Consider the following 9,856-nt stretch of genomic DNA (forward strand, 5'->3'; position numbering starts at 1 on the left):
ATTTTATTTTTTCAATCACGAAGCTCTAGTCAAGGCAGGGCGAAGTCATGGGTACTTCAGCCCGCTGGAGGTTTCGTAGATACGCCTCAGGAGCGGGTATGTGCGCCCGCACTCCCCTCGCACGTCGTCCAGGTCGACGTCGACTGCCGCGACGCATAAGAAGCGCCAGTGCCTCAGAACCTTGGCCGCCTTCTCGAACACCGTGAATTGGTCCTCGTGCGCGACCCAAGTGTGGTTCTCGGCCGTGTAAGCGGCGTCGTCCTCGATCCTCTTGATGCGACCGGGCACCACTGCGCACACGTCGGAGAACGAGGCCATCGCCGGCGGCCCTGGATTCACCGGGTCGCCGACCTCTCGTTGCGACGGTTGCCTGGAAAGCGTCGCTCATTCAGCTTCACTTTCTGATTGTATTGGGTAACTGGTCTTCCAAAGCAAGACACGTTATTTGAGAGACAGCGAAATGGAGCGCTCCCGATAATGTTTGACCATCTTGGAATCCTAAGCTGCACGATGAGCTAGTACACAAGCGTCTTTGAGTACGGCACCAAACCGAATTCAGCCTTCGTGGTAGGGCATCTAACACGTGACCTGGCATTCAAAACCGTTACTACTTAGTCACTTTCTGTTGCGTGTTTACTTTCCTCAGTACATATACTCCTCAGTACAGTCCTAAACGCTCTAAATATCCCCACTGGTTCTCATCTGAACTTATAACTGCCCTAAACTATAAAGATCACGCGCACCGTAAATCCAGAAGTGCGGTGCCTAATGAGTGAAGAGAATAATTCCGCTTCTTTCAGACTCTCTGCAAACGCCTCTATCAGCGATATCACGATTCATATATTGTATTCTTGGAGAAGAGGGCCTCCGACCATCCGGCGAAATTTTGCACGTATATCCGCACGCCCTCTAGTAATCGCGATGAGTGTTTTCACCTGCTCGACTCTAGAGGAGGAGAAGTCCAAGCAGTCGCGGATTCTTTTGTTGCCCATTTCTCATCCTTATGTAAAGCTTCAGATTTCAAAGCTGGTGTCAGTCAGTACCACACAATGGTTCCTACATCTAGTCCTGTGTTGTTTGATGAAAAGCTGATCAGCGAATGCCTCAAGCGCTTGGAGCCTTCCACATCCTGTGGTACTGTTTGCATCACCCCGCAATTTTAAAAGCTTACGGCAGTATATTTGTCGCAGTATTCACATCTATATTTAAGAACTCTCTGAATACTTCCACTTCCCTCACAAGTGGAAAACTGCTCGTGTTTTTGATGTGTTTAAGTCTGGTTGTAAAACCGATGTCTCGAATTATCGCGCGATTTCTCTTCTCTGTGCCAAGTCTAAGATTTCTGAGCTTGCTCTTCACAACATATTGTCTTTTACTGTGAAGAACACATTGATTCCGAATCAGCATGGCTGCATCACCGGCCGCTCCACTATCACAAACCTCGCAAGCTTCATGACATAGATCTCCGTGTCGGTGCTTCAAAGAGGGCAAGTATACAACATTTATTGTGACCTCAGCAAAGCTGATTTGATGTGGTGAGCCACACTCTGCTTCTGATCAAGCTTACGCACTTTGGTGTTGAATCGTCAATTGTAAATCTCTTGCGGAGTTATCGTATTGATAGGTCATGTTTTGTAAACGTCAACGGCCAAACGTCTTCTTCTTAAATGGCAACTAGCGGCGTCCCTCAAGTATCAGTGTTAGGATGACTCCTTTTTTATTTTTATTAATGACGTTCTCTCCGCCCATTCGGAATTCTTCATTCCTTCTATAAGTCGATGACATGAAGATGTTTAATGCAATTCTACTCCACAAGTCCACTCCACAAGTTCGGCAGTAAAACTTTACCACCTAATTACCGCGCCATTTCACTTACTAGCACATGCTGCAAACTACTTGAGCATGTCATATTTAAATCATTATTAGTTTTCTCGAAGATAATGCATTTTTTACGTCTTCACAACATGGTTTTCGTAAAACATACTCAAGTGAAACTCAGCACTTGTCTTTCACTCATAAATTGCACAATATTCTTGATGAATCATCCTTCGCTGACTGCATATCCTTGGACTTCTCGAAGGGATTCGACAAAGTCTGTTATCAGCTACTACTTCACCAGCTAAGTTTTCTTAACCTTGAGCCTAGCCTTTTTAGGTGGATTGAATCCTTTCTTCTTAACCGATTCCAATTTGTTAGTGCTAATGGTCATAACTCATCGTTTATTGACGTACATTCTGGCGTTCCTCAGCGGTCCGTCCGTGGACCCCTTCTGTTCTTAATTTACATTAATGATCTGCCTTCCGTTGTTTCCTCTGACATCTTTCTTTTCGCTGACGATTGTGTAATCTTTCGTGAAATTACTACTGATAGGGATATTAACACTCTTCAATCAGACATCGTGGCTCCATCCAATTGGTGTAAAACTTGGCGAATGTAACTAAATGCCAAAAAATGCAAGGTTATGCGTGTCGCCCGAAACACTAACACTCCTCCTATTTATCTTTTGAACAGTGTTCCATTAGAATCCCTATCATCTTACAAATACCTAGGTGTTCATATATCATGTAATTTAAATTGCAAAGTGCGCACAGAATACATTATTACCAACGCTAACCGTATGATTGGATACTTACGTCACAACTTTTCCACCGTTCCCCTTCTTCAGTTAAACTAATACTTTACAAAACTTTATTACAACCAAAGCTTGAATATGCTGCTTCTGTATTGGATCCTATGCATGTAAAATTAATCACTGCCCTGGAACTTGTTCAGAATAACTCGACTCGTTTCATTCTCTCCAACTACAATCGCACTGTTAGCTTAACAGCCATGAAAGCCAGCCTCTCGCTTCCGTCTCTAGCAGCCCGTCGTAGAGTTATCCGCTTGAATTTATTCCATAACATATACTACCATACCTTTCTTCACGACATACTTATTCTATCACCGCAATATATTTCCCATCGCATTGATCATCGCTACAAGGTACGTATTCCATTTTGTAAAACGAAAACATTTTCTGAGTCCTTCCTTCCGCGCACAGCAATCGAGTGGAACCACCTTCCTGCTGACATTCTATCAATCATTGATAACGTTTTCGCGAAGCACTAACAACCATTACTTAAATACATGCATGTCCGAAATAGTTATTATTACTCACTGTATCTTGCTGTGGCATTTGTTTGTATTTTCCCCACTCCCCTCTGTAATGCATTTGGCTTTGAGGGTAAATAAATAAATAAATTCATACTGTTGATGACTCTCGCATCCTGCAGTATGACCTGTTTTCTTTTTCTAAACGCTGCGCAGAAAATAACCTCACCTTGAATGCTGCTATGACCAAAGTCATGACTTTCACTCGCTAAACAGCAAGCATTTATTTTTATTCTTAAGTAGATTCTGCACCATTGCGTAAGGTCTGTGAGATCAATGATATCGGTGTACTTTTGGATACAACTCTACACTTTTCAGCTCACACTAAACGCGTTGCCATGCGGGGCATGCGCACTCGTAACTCTGTTTGCAGACTGTCGAGAAAATTCAATTCTCCTACACCGTTGCGCAACTTGTACACTACAATCTGTCGTCCTCCACTCGAATACGCGTCGGTCGTTTGGAACGGCATTTCTAGATCTGACAGTGACACAGATCGGGTCCAGAAAAAGTTTCTAAGCATATGTCATCCGCGCTTTACTAACAAGGACGCTGGGCTTTGCTCTACCACTGTTGGATTATTGTCATTGCCCTTACTTCGCTCCCGACGTAATCGCGCTGACCTTCTGTTTCTTTTAGAATTCATCCACGGTCTCCTCATTTGTGCCGAACTCCTCAGTTGTATAATTTTTCGTATTCCGCGCAAGATCACCAGAGAACCTAGACCTTTCCATGTCATCACCAACACTCAACCGTCCACAGAATACAGAGTCTTCATAACACCCACATTCATCGCGGGATCGAATCCCGGCCGCGGCGGCCGCATTTGGATGGAGGCGAAATGCAAAAACGCCCGTGTGCTTGCGTTGGTGGAGGAAGAAACAATTTAATTTTTTAAATTTCAGGGCGTTGTAGGTGGCCGCTTGTCTGCGGCGACCTCTTCCACCCAGGCAACGATTCCTTTTTGTAGCTTTTCTTCAGGAGACCGTATTAGGGTCTCCCATGTCGTTTCAGAGGGAGCTGGCAGAAGCTCTTTGGGTGGGGGAAGACCCTCGCATTCCCAGAGGATGCGTCTTTGGTTTGCTATGGCATTTCTGTGGCAGTTACTGCATGTTGGGTCAACCTCCCCATCTGTGAAGATCGCTAAGCGATGAGGAGTGATAAGGCGTTTGAATTCGGCGGAGGATAGTAGCCTGCACTGTCGTAAGGTTGCTGTGTGGTATTGGGTATATTCTCCTGTTCTCTTTGTAAAGGTTGGTAAGTGCGTTGTAGGAAGTCACTACCTCTCCCATCGGGGGGTCCGGTTCCAAGGAGAGCGCGACCCGGTTTGTCAACCCTCGGGCCACTTTATGCGCTTCCTCGTTACCGGGATTTCCCGAGTGAGCGGGGACCCAGACAAGATTGATTTTTGTTCTGTCGTCCTGATTAAAGTTTTTCAAGATCTTGGCTGTATTTAGTCCCACACTGCCCCTCATAAAGCTGAGAATAGCGCTCTTAGAGTCGCTCAGGACAGTATGGGTAGTTGGGTTCATGATGGCCAGCGCTATGGCCACTTCTTCGGCCTCTGATTGATGCGGCTCTAGTTGAGGCCACATTTACGATTCTAGATTTTACGTCCACGGCACTCAGGGTGCATGTGTTGTGTCCCTGGTTGGCGGCATCGACAAAGACCGCGGGTTGGTCTTGCTCGTGCTTTTCGTGTAGTTTGTCTGCCCTGGCTTTTCTCCTGTCGTCGTGCCTGCCTGCCAGGTTGTTTTTGGGTATTGGCTTGATTATTAGGTAATGTCTGATTGCGGGAGGTAGTGCTGCTCTGCCTCTCGTGGTGTAAATGGGTTTAATGTTCAGTCTACTCAGGATGTGTAATCCCGTCATCGTGTCTGATAGCCGTATTATTTGTGCTGTTTTGTGTGCTTCAATCAGCTCCTCTAGGGTGTTGTGCAATCCAAGTTGGAGGAGCTTCTCGGTGCTGGTATAAACAGGCAAACCTAGTGCCCATTTGTACGCTTCTCGAATTCTAACTTCTATTTTAGCTTTGTCTGATTTCCTGAGATGATAATAAGGGAAGGAGTAGACTATGCGGCTGATTAGGAATGCCTGAATCAACCTACACAAGTCCATCTCCTTCATTCCTCTGTGTCTGTTGGCCACTCGCCTGAGCAGTCCACAAATTTGTTTGGCGGTGTTCTGCAGTTTTGTAAGGGCCTCGGTATTCTGCGTGTTGTGTTAAATAAGCATGCCCAGCAATCTAATGGTCAGAACCGGACGAACCGGGCCGCTTTCCAAGACAATTTTGATCGGTGCCTGTTGTTGGGTGTCAGTGTCTGGCGTCTTTTTGGCTTTATTTCTAATGATTAGGAGTTCGGATTTCGTGGGGGAGCATGTTAGCCCGTTGTGTCTGACATACTCTTGCACAACAATTGCTGCCTCCTGTAACGCGTCATTTATCGCACCATCCGAGCCGCTGTTTGTCCTGATGGTAACATCGTCCGCGTATATGGCATGTTTGATGTATGGTATCCTGTTTAGTTGTTGTGGTAAGTTCATCATGGTGATATTGAAGAGTAGGGGTGAGAGGACGGCACCTTGCGGGGTGCCTCTTGTCCCTAGAGTAAGCTTTTGACCACGCACTTCATCCAGTTGGATGGTTGCCGTTCTTTCTTTGAGAAAGTCGGAAATGTAGGCGAAAGTTCTTTCGCCTACATTCAGCTGGGATAGGCCATTTAGGATGGCCTGATGGGCTACATTATCAAATGCTTTACAGACGTCCAGGCCCAGTATGGTACGAGTGGCTCTTACTGGGCGTGGATCTAGAATGTCTTGTTGCAGTTGAAGCATAATGTCTTGTGTTCATAGACACGCTCTGAAACCGATTAGCGTGTCAGGTAGTAGGTGTTCTGTCTCAATGTAATAGTGTATCCTGTTTAATATTACATGCTCCATGACCTTGCCTAAGCAGGAGGTGAGAGAAATTGGTCTAAGGTTTCCCAGTTCTAACCTCTTGCCTGGTTTCGGTATGATGTGCTTGCGTTGAAGTGCACGCTAAAGAATCCGACGTGGTGAAAATTAATGCTGAGCCCTACACTACGGCGTGCCTCATAATCAGAACTGGTTTTGGCATGTAAAACTGCAGAAAGCAGGAGAAGAAGAAGACCTTGACATTTTTCACAACTCTCTGTCATTGTTCTTTTCCAAGCTTAGCGTTGTTGTGTCCTATAGTTTCAGATATTGTTCCACTTCCCTTCTCCTGCTTTCTCCTATGTATTCATTTTGCACCTTGTTGTATGTACACTCTTGTTTTCAAGATTGCTATTTTTATTCATTGTTTTGTTTTACTGATATTCCCCTGCCGTTCTTACTTTTATTTTTTATGTATGCGTGCGCCATCACCCAGACCGCATGGTTCTTCCTGGGCACGATAAATAAATGATTGATTGATTTATTAGGATCACTATTTTTATATTATTATTAGTAATATTATTATTATTGCTCGTACCTAAAGCATGGTAGCGAGAAACGCCACAGCTACATAGCTTCCGTCCACGCTCATTTCTGGCCAGCGCTGAGACGCAAGGGTCGTTAGCGCCAGCGCCTTAGGTTCCTTAACTCTCAGAATGAACACGCGTGCACGCGGCTTCACCAGCTTTGCACCGTGGAGAGCCAGTGCTGTTAAGGCTGCTGTGCAAGTGCAGTAGCGCTCAGAGGCATCAATTTGTGTCGTCATCTTCACTATTCGGGCACGCCAGGCCGGCGTCTTGGTCAAGAGAACTTTGATCCCCGAGTATGTGAGTGTTTTATTAGAAACCCGCGAAGGACACACGGGAAGAGCGGTTACTGGATATCTACCGGAAGAGAGATACTGGATATCTGCGCCAGCAGATATCCAGTAAAGTAATGGTTGGACGTTGGTTGTTTGTACGACGTAATTTTTTTTAGTGTTAAGCAGTTAGTTCTGGCAGCGGGATACAGAGCAATGGCCAGACGTTCTTCTACGTTGATTGCGCAACGACGAGGGCCCTCTTGTTGTCGGCACCTGCACTCGCTGGAATTCATTTCGCTTCCATTCATGTGTTCGCCTTCGTGGTCATCAATACAATCAGTATGCGTTCCCTTGTTCGGACGGCATCGTGACTCTTCCGTGCAAATGACGTCTTCGTGATCTCCTTGACTGTTTATGAGAGACGTTCCCCAACCACGTGTTACTATTTGAACCGTTCGCATGTCCTGCACACTGTATAAAGAATCTTTCGATATCGCTGTGGCTACAGGAGCTGCTTCTTGTTCGTCCTTGTTTTTTCGACGCGTCTCTAAATTGCAAGATGATTTCTGCCGTTGATAGCTGTCTTCGGTTCCGTCATCCACGTTACTAACCATGTTACTACCGGTTTTAGACGTGACAATTTTGCCTTCAGTAGGCACTTCTATGTCATCGAACTTTTCTGTCTTGATGCCGTTCTTTCTTTAGCCTTGTTCACTGCGTTCATGACATGAAGCTTCGGTTTTACAATCTTTTACGGGTTTTATTTTTTCAACGCGTCAAGGCACAAGAGTAATAACATGATCATATTGCTTCCAGAGATCTTTCACACGTCTTTACCGTTTACACTCTGTCTCATCTTAGCAAGTCTGATTTTAAACTTCAGCGTGGCCAGGTTATCTCTGTAATGCACCTCTAGGGCATTTTCTTCATATACTTAATCGTCAGAAGTGAGTACTTCGGTCTTTTCATCTCGGAAGCAAAGCGTCTCCTGAAGAATTTTGAGCCGGCTGCTCATGAGGTGCAGTTGAAACGTTGAGGCTTCACAGAGAACCACATCGATATCGTCGAAGGTGAGGCTGATCGCCGTTCTGACACGTGCTCTATCCATGATCAGCTCAGCGTGTTTGTAGTAGGCGGCTATTGGTAGATGGATGAGGGCAGTCACTTCCGTTGACTCCGCGCTTCACGGCGAATTCATGCGTGGGCTCATTGTCAGTCGGTCCTGCTGTCTGTTTGGTCGTTGATTAATAAAGCTTCCGTGTTTGACAGCACCATTTTGTACAAACCCGTGAAGGACCACAGAAGAAAAGCGGTCGATGAGCAAACACTGCGGTTTAATGAAACAATAACAGTGGCGATGGTGATAGCACGTGAGCGAGGAAGAAGTTTCTACAGTTGTGTCTGCTAAGCCAGTCCGTCGCATGTAGGCAGTCCATGGATTCCTCACCCTATGTCGAATAACTCTGTCGAGAGCAGCAAACTGCTGTCCTTTGACGAAGTAGTATTTGGCTTCTTTCGTAACTGCTGGGGATAGCAAATGGAGCCAAACCGTTTTTACTCGAAATGAACGTTTACTGGTGGCAGTTCAGTGGATTAAAAATAGTGAAACCGCCTGCCCTATACACAGGGTACACAAATGCAAGGCTGGCTTTCGCGCGATGATAATATACCAGCACAAGCGAAATTTTATTCACGGCAGCGCTGCTTGGCATGCTCAAACAACGTGGCTGGCGACACAAAACCACGCCCCCAGGTGCCAATGCACTTACGCAGATTTGCTTCGATGCGCAGCAGCGGTGGCTGCATTGGCGCAGCGCGGCAATGCGTTCGTGCGTTACCCCTAAAAGTAGACGAGCCTATACCTTAGCAATAATTTGATTCGGGATGTAGTGTCACCGGACGAACCTGTAGCGCACGTAGGCCAAACGGCAGAACGCGACTATACGAATTCTTGGGTCTCGGCTGAACAGCGATCTCAATGAAGCGCTCCCTCGAACGCAACTGTGCCGACTAACCAGTGTCACATTGAGCGTGTCACTTCTTAGTGCATCACTTGTTCATTTTGTTCACCACTTTGCCAAGACTATATCGCATGAACAAAGTCGGCCAGCCATGTACCCCTCAAAAACACCTGCGAATTCCAACTAAAACCACGCGGCCTCGTTCTCGAAGGAGCGACTTGGTCTACCAGCTAGATGACGTGCCACACGCACAGCGCCTGAGCACCACCAGCAGCAGCGCCAGCCACTCGGGGATTCCCGCGAGGTGAAGACCGCACAAACGCCCTCTGGAAATGTACCGCGCGGCAAGTAGACGAAGTGAAACAGAAAGGTGTGGTGAAAGTCATCAAATATGATAATCAGAATTAACCCATAGTTTTAATGCAAATAACACTCTTAGCATACTCAGACCAGCCGTCTTTCCGACTATCTAGGGCTATCTAGCTATCTCATGAAAAACGTTTGCGGACCTCATATATAAATGTTGCGTTAAAAAAGTCGCAGTTTCGCCCGAAAGGCGAAGCGTCGATTACGATAGCAAATTAGTAGACAGCTACACGAAGTAAGGATAGTACTTTTATCGGCTGCATAAAGTTGTAAATATTCGCTTACTAACTAAATAAACAAGCATGGTGTCACGCGCGCACAGGTAAACATGAACAGATCTCGCACGATGACCGCGGGAGCTCGTCAAAACGCTGGAGTGTGAAAGGGCTCCAGCGGGAGCGAGCAAATTGACCGTCGCGCGGTCTTTCGCTTCAGCGCGAACTAAACGTTGAAAGCGCAGCGCATACAAAGCAACCGGCACTCGGCGAATGCCCTTTGGCCCATCGCCATGGAGGAAGGAAAAAAACTAGAAGGGAGCGTCACGTGACAATATTGAAGCCTAGTCATAAAAAATTTAGAGGACTGGGATGATGGGAAATAGGCCCTCACGTGATAGGCAAGC

The sequence above is a fragment of the Dermacentor silvarum genome, chromosome 4 (assembly GCF_013339745.2).
Source record: "Dermacentor silvarum isolate Dsil-2018 chromosome 4, BIME_Dsil_1.4, whole genome shotgun sequence".
Lineage (NCBI taxonomy): Eukaryota > Metazoa > Arthropoda > Arachnida > Ixodida > Ixodidae > Dermacentor > Dermacentor silvarum.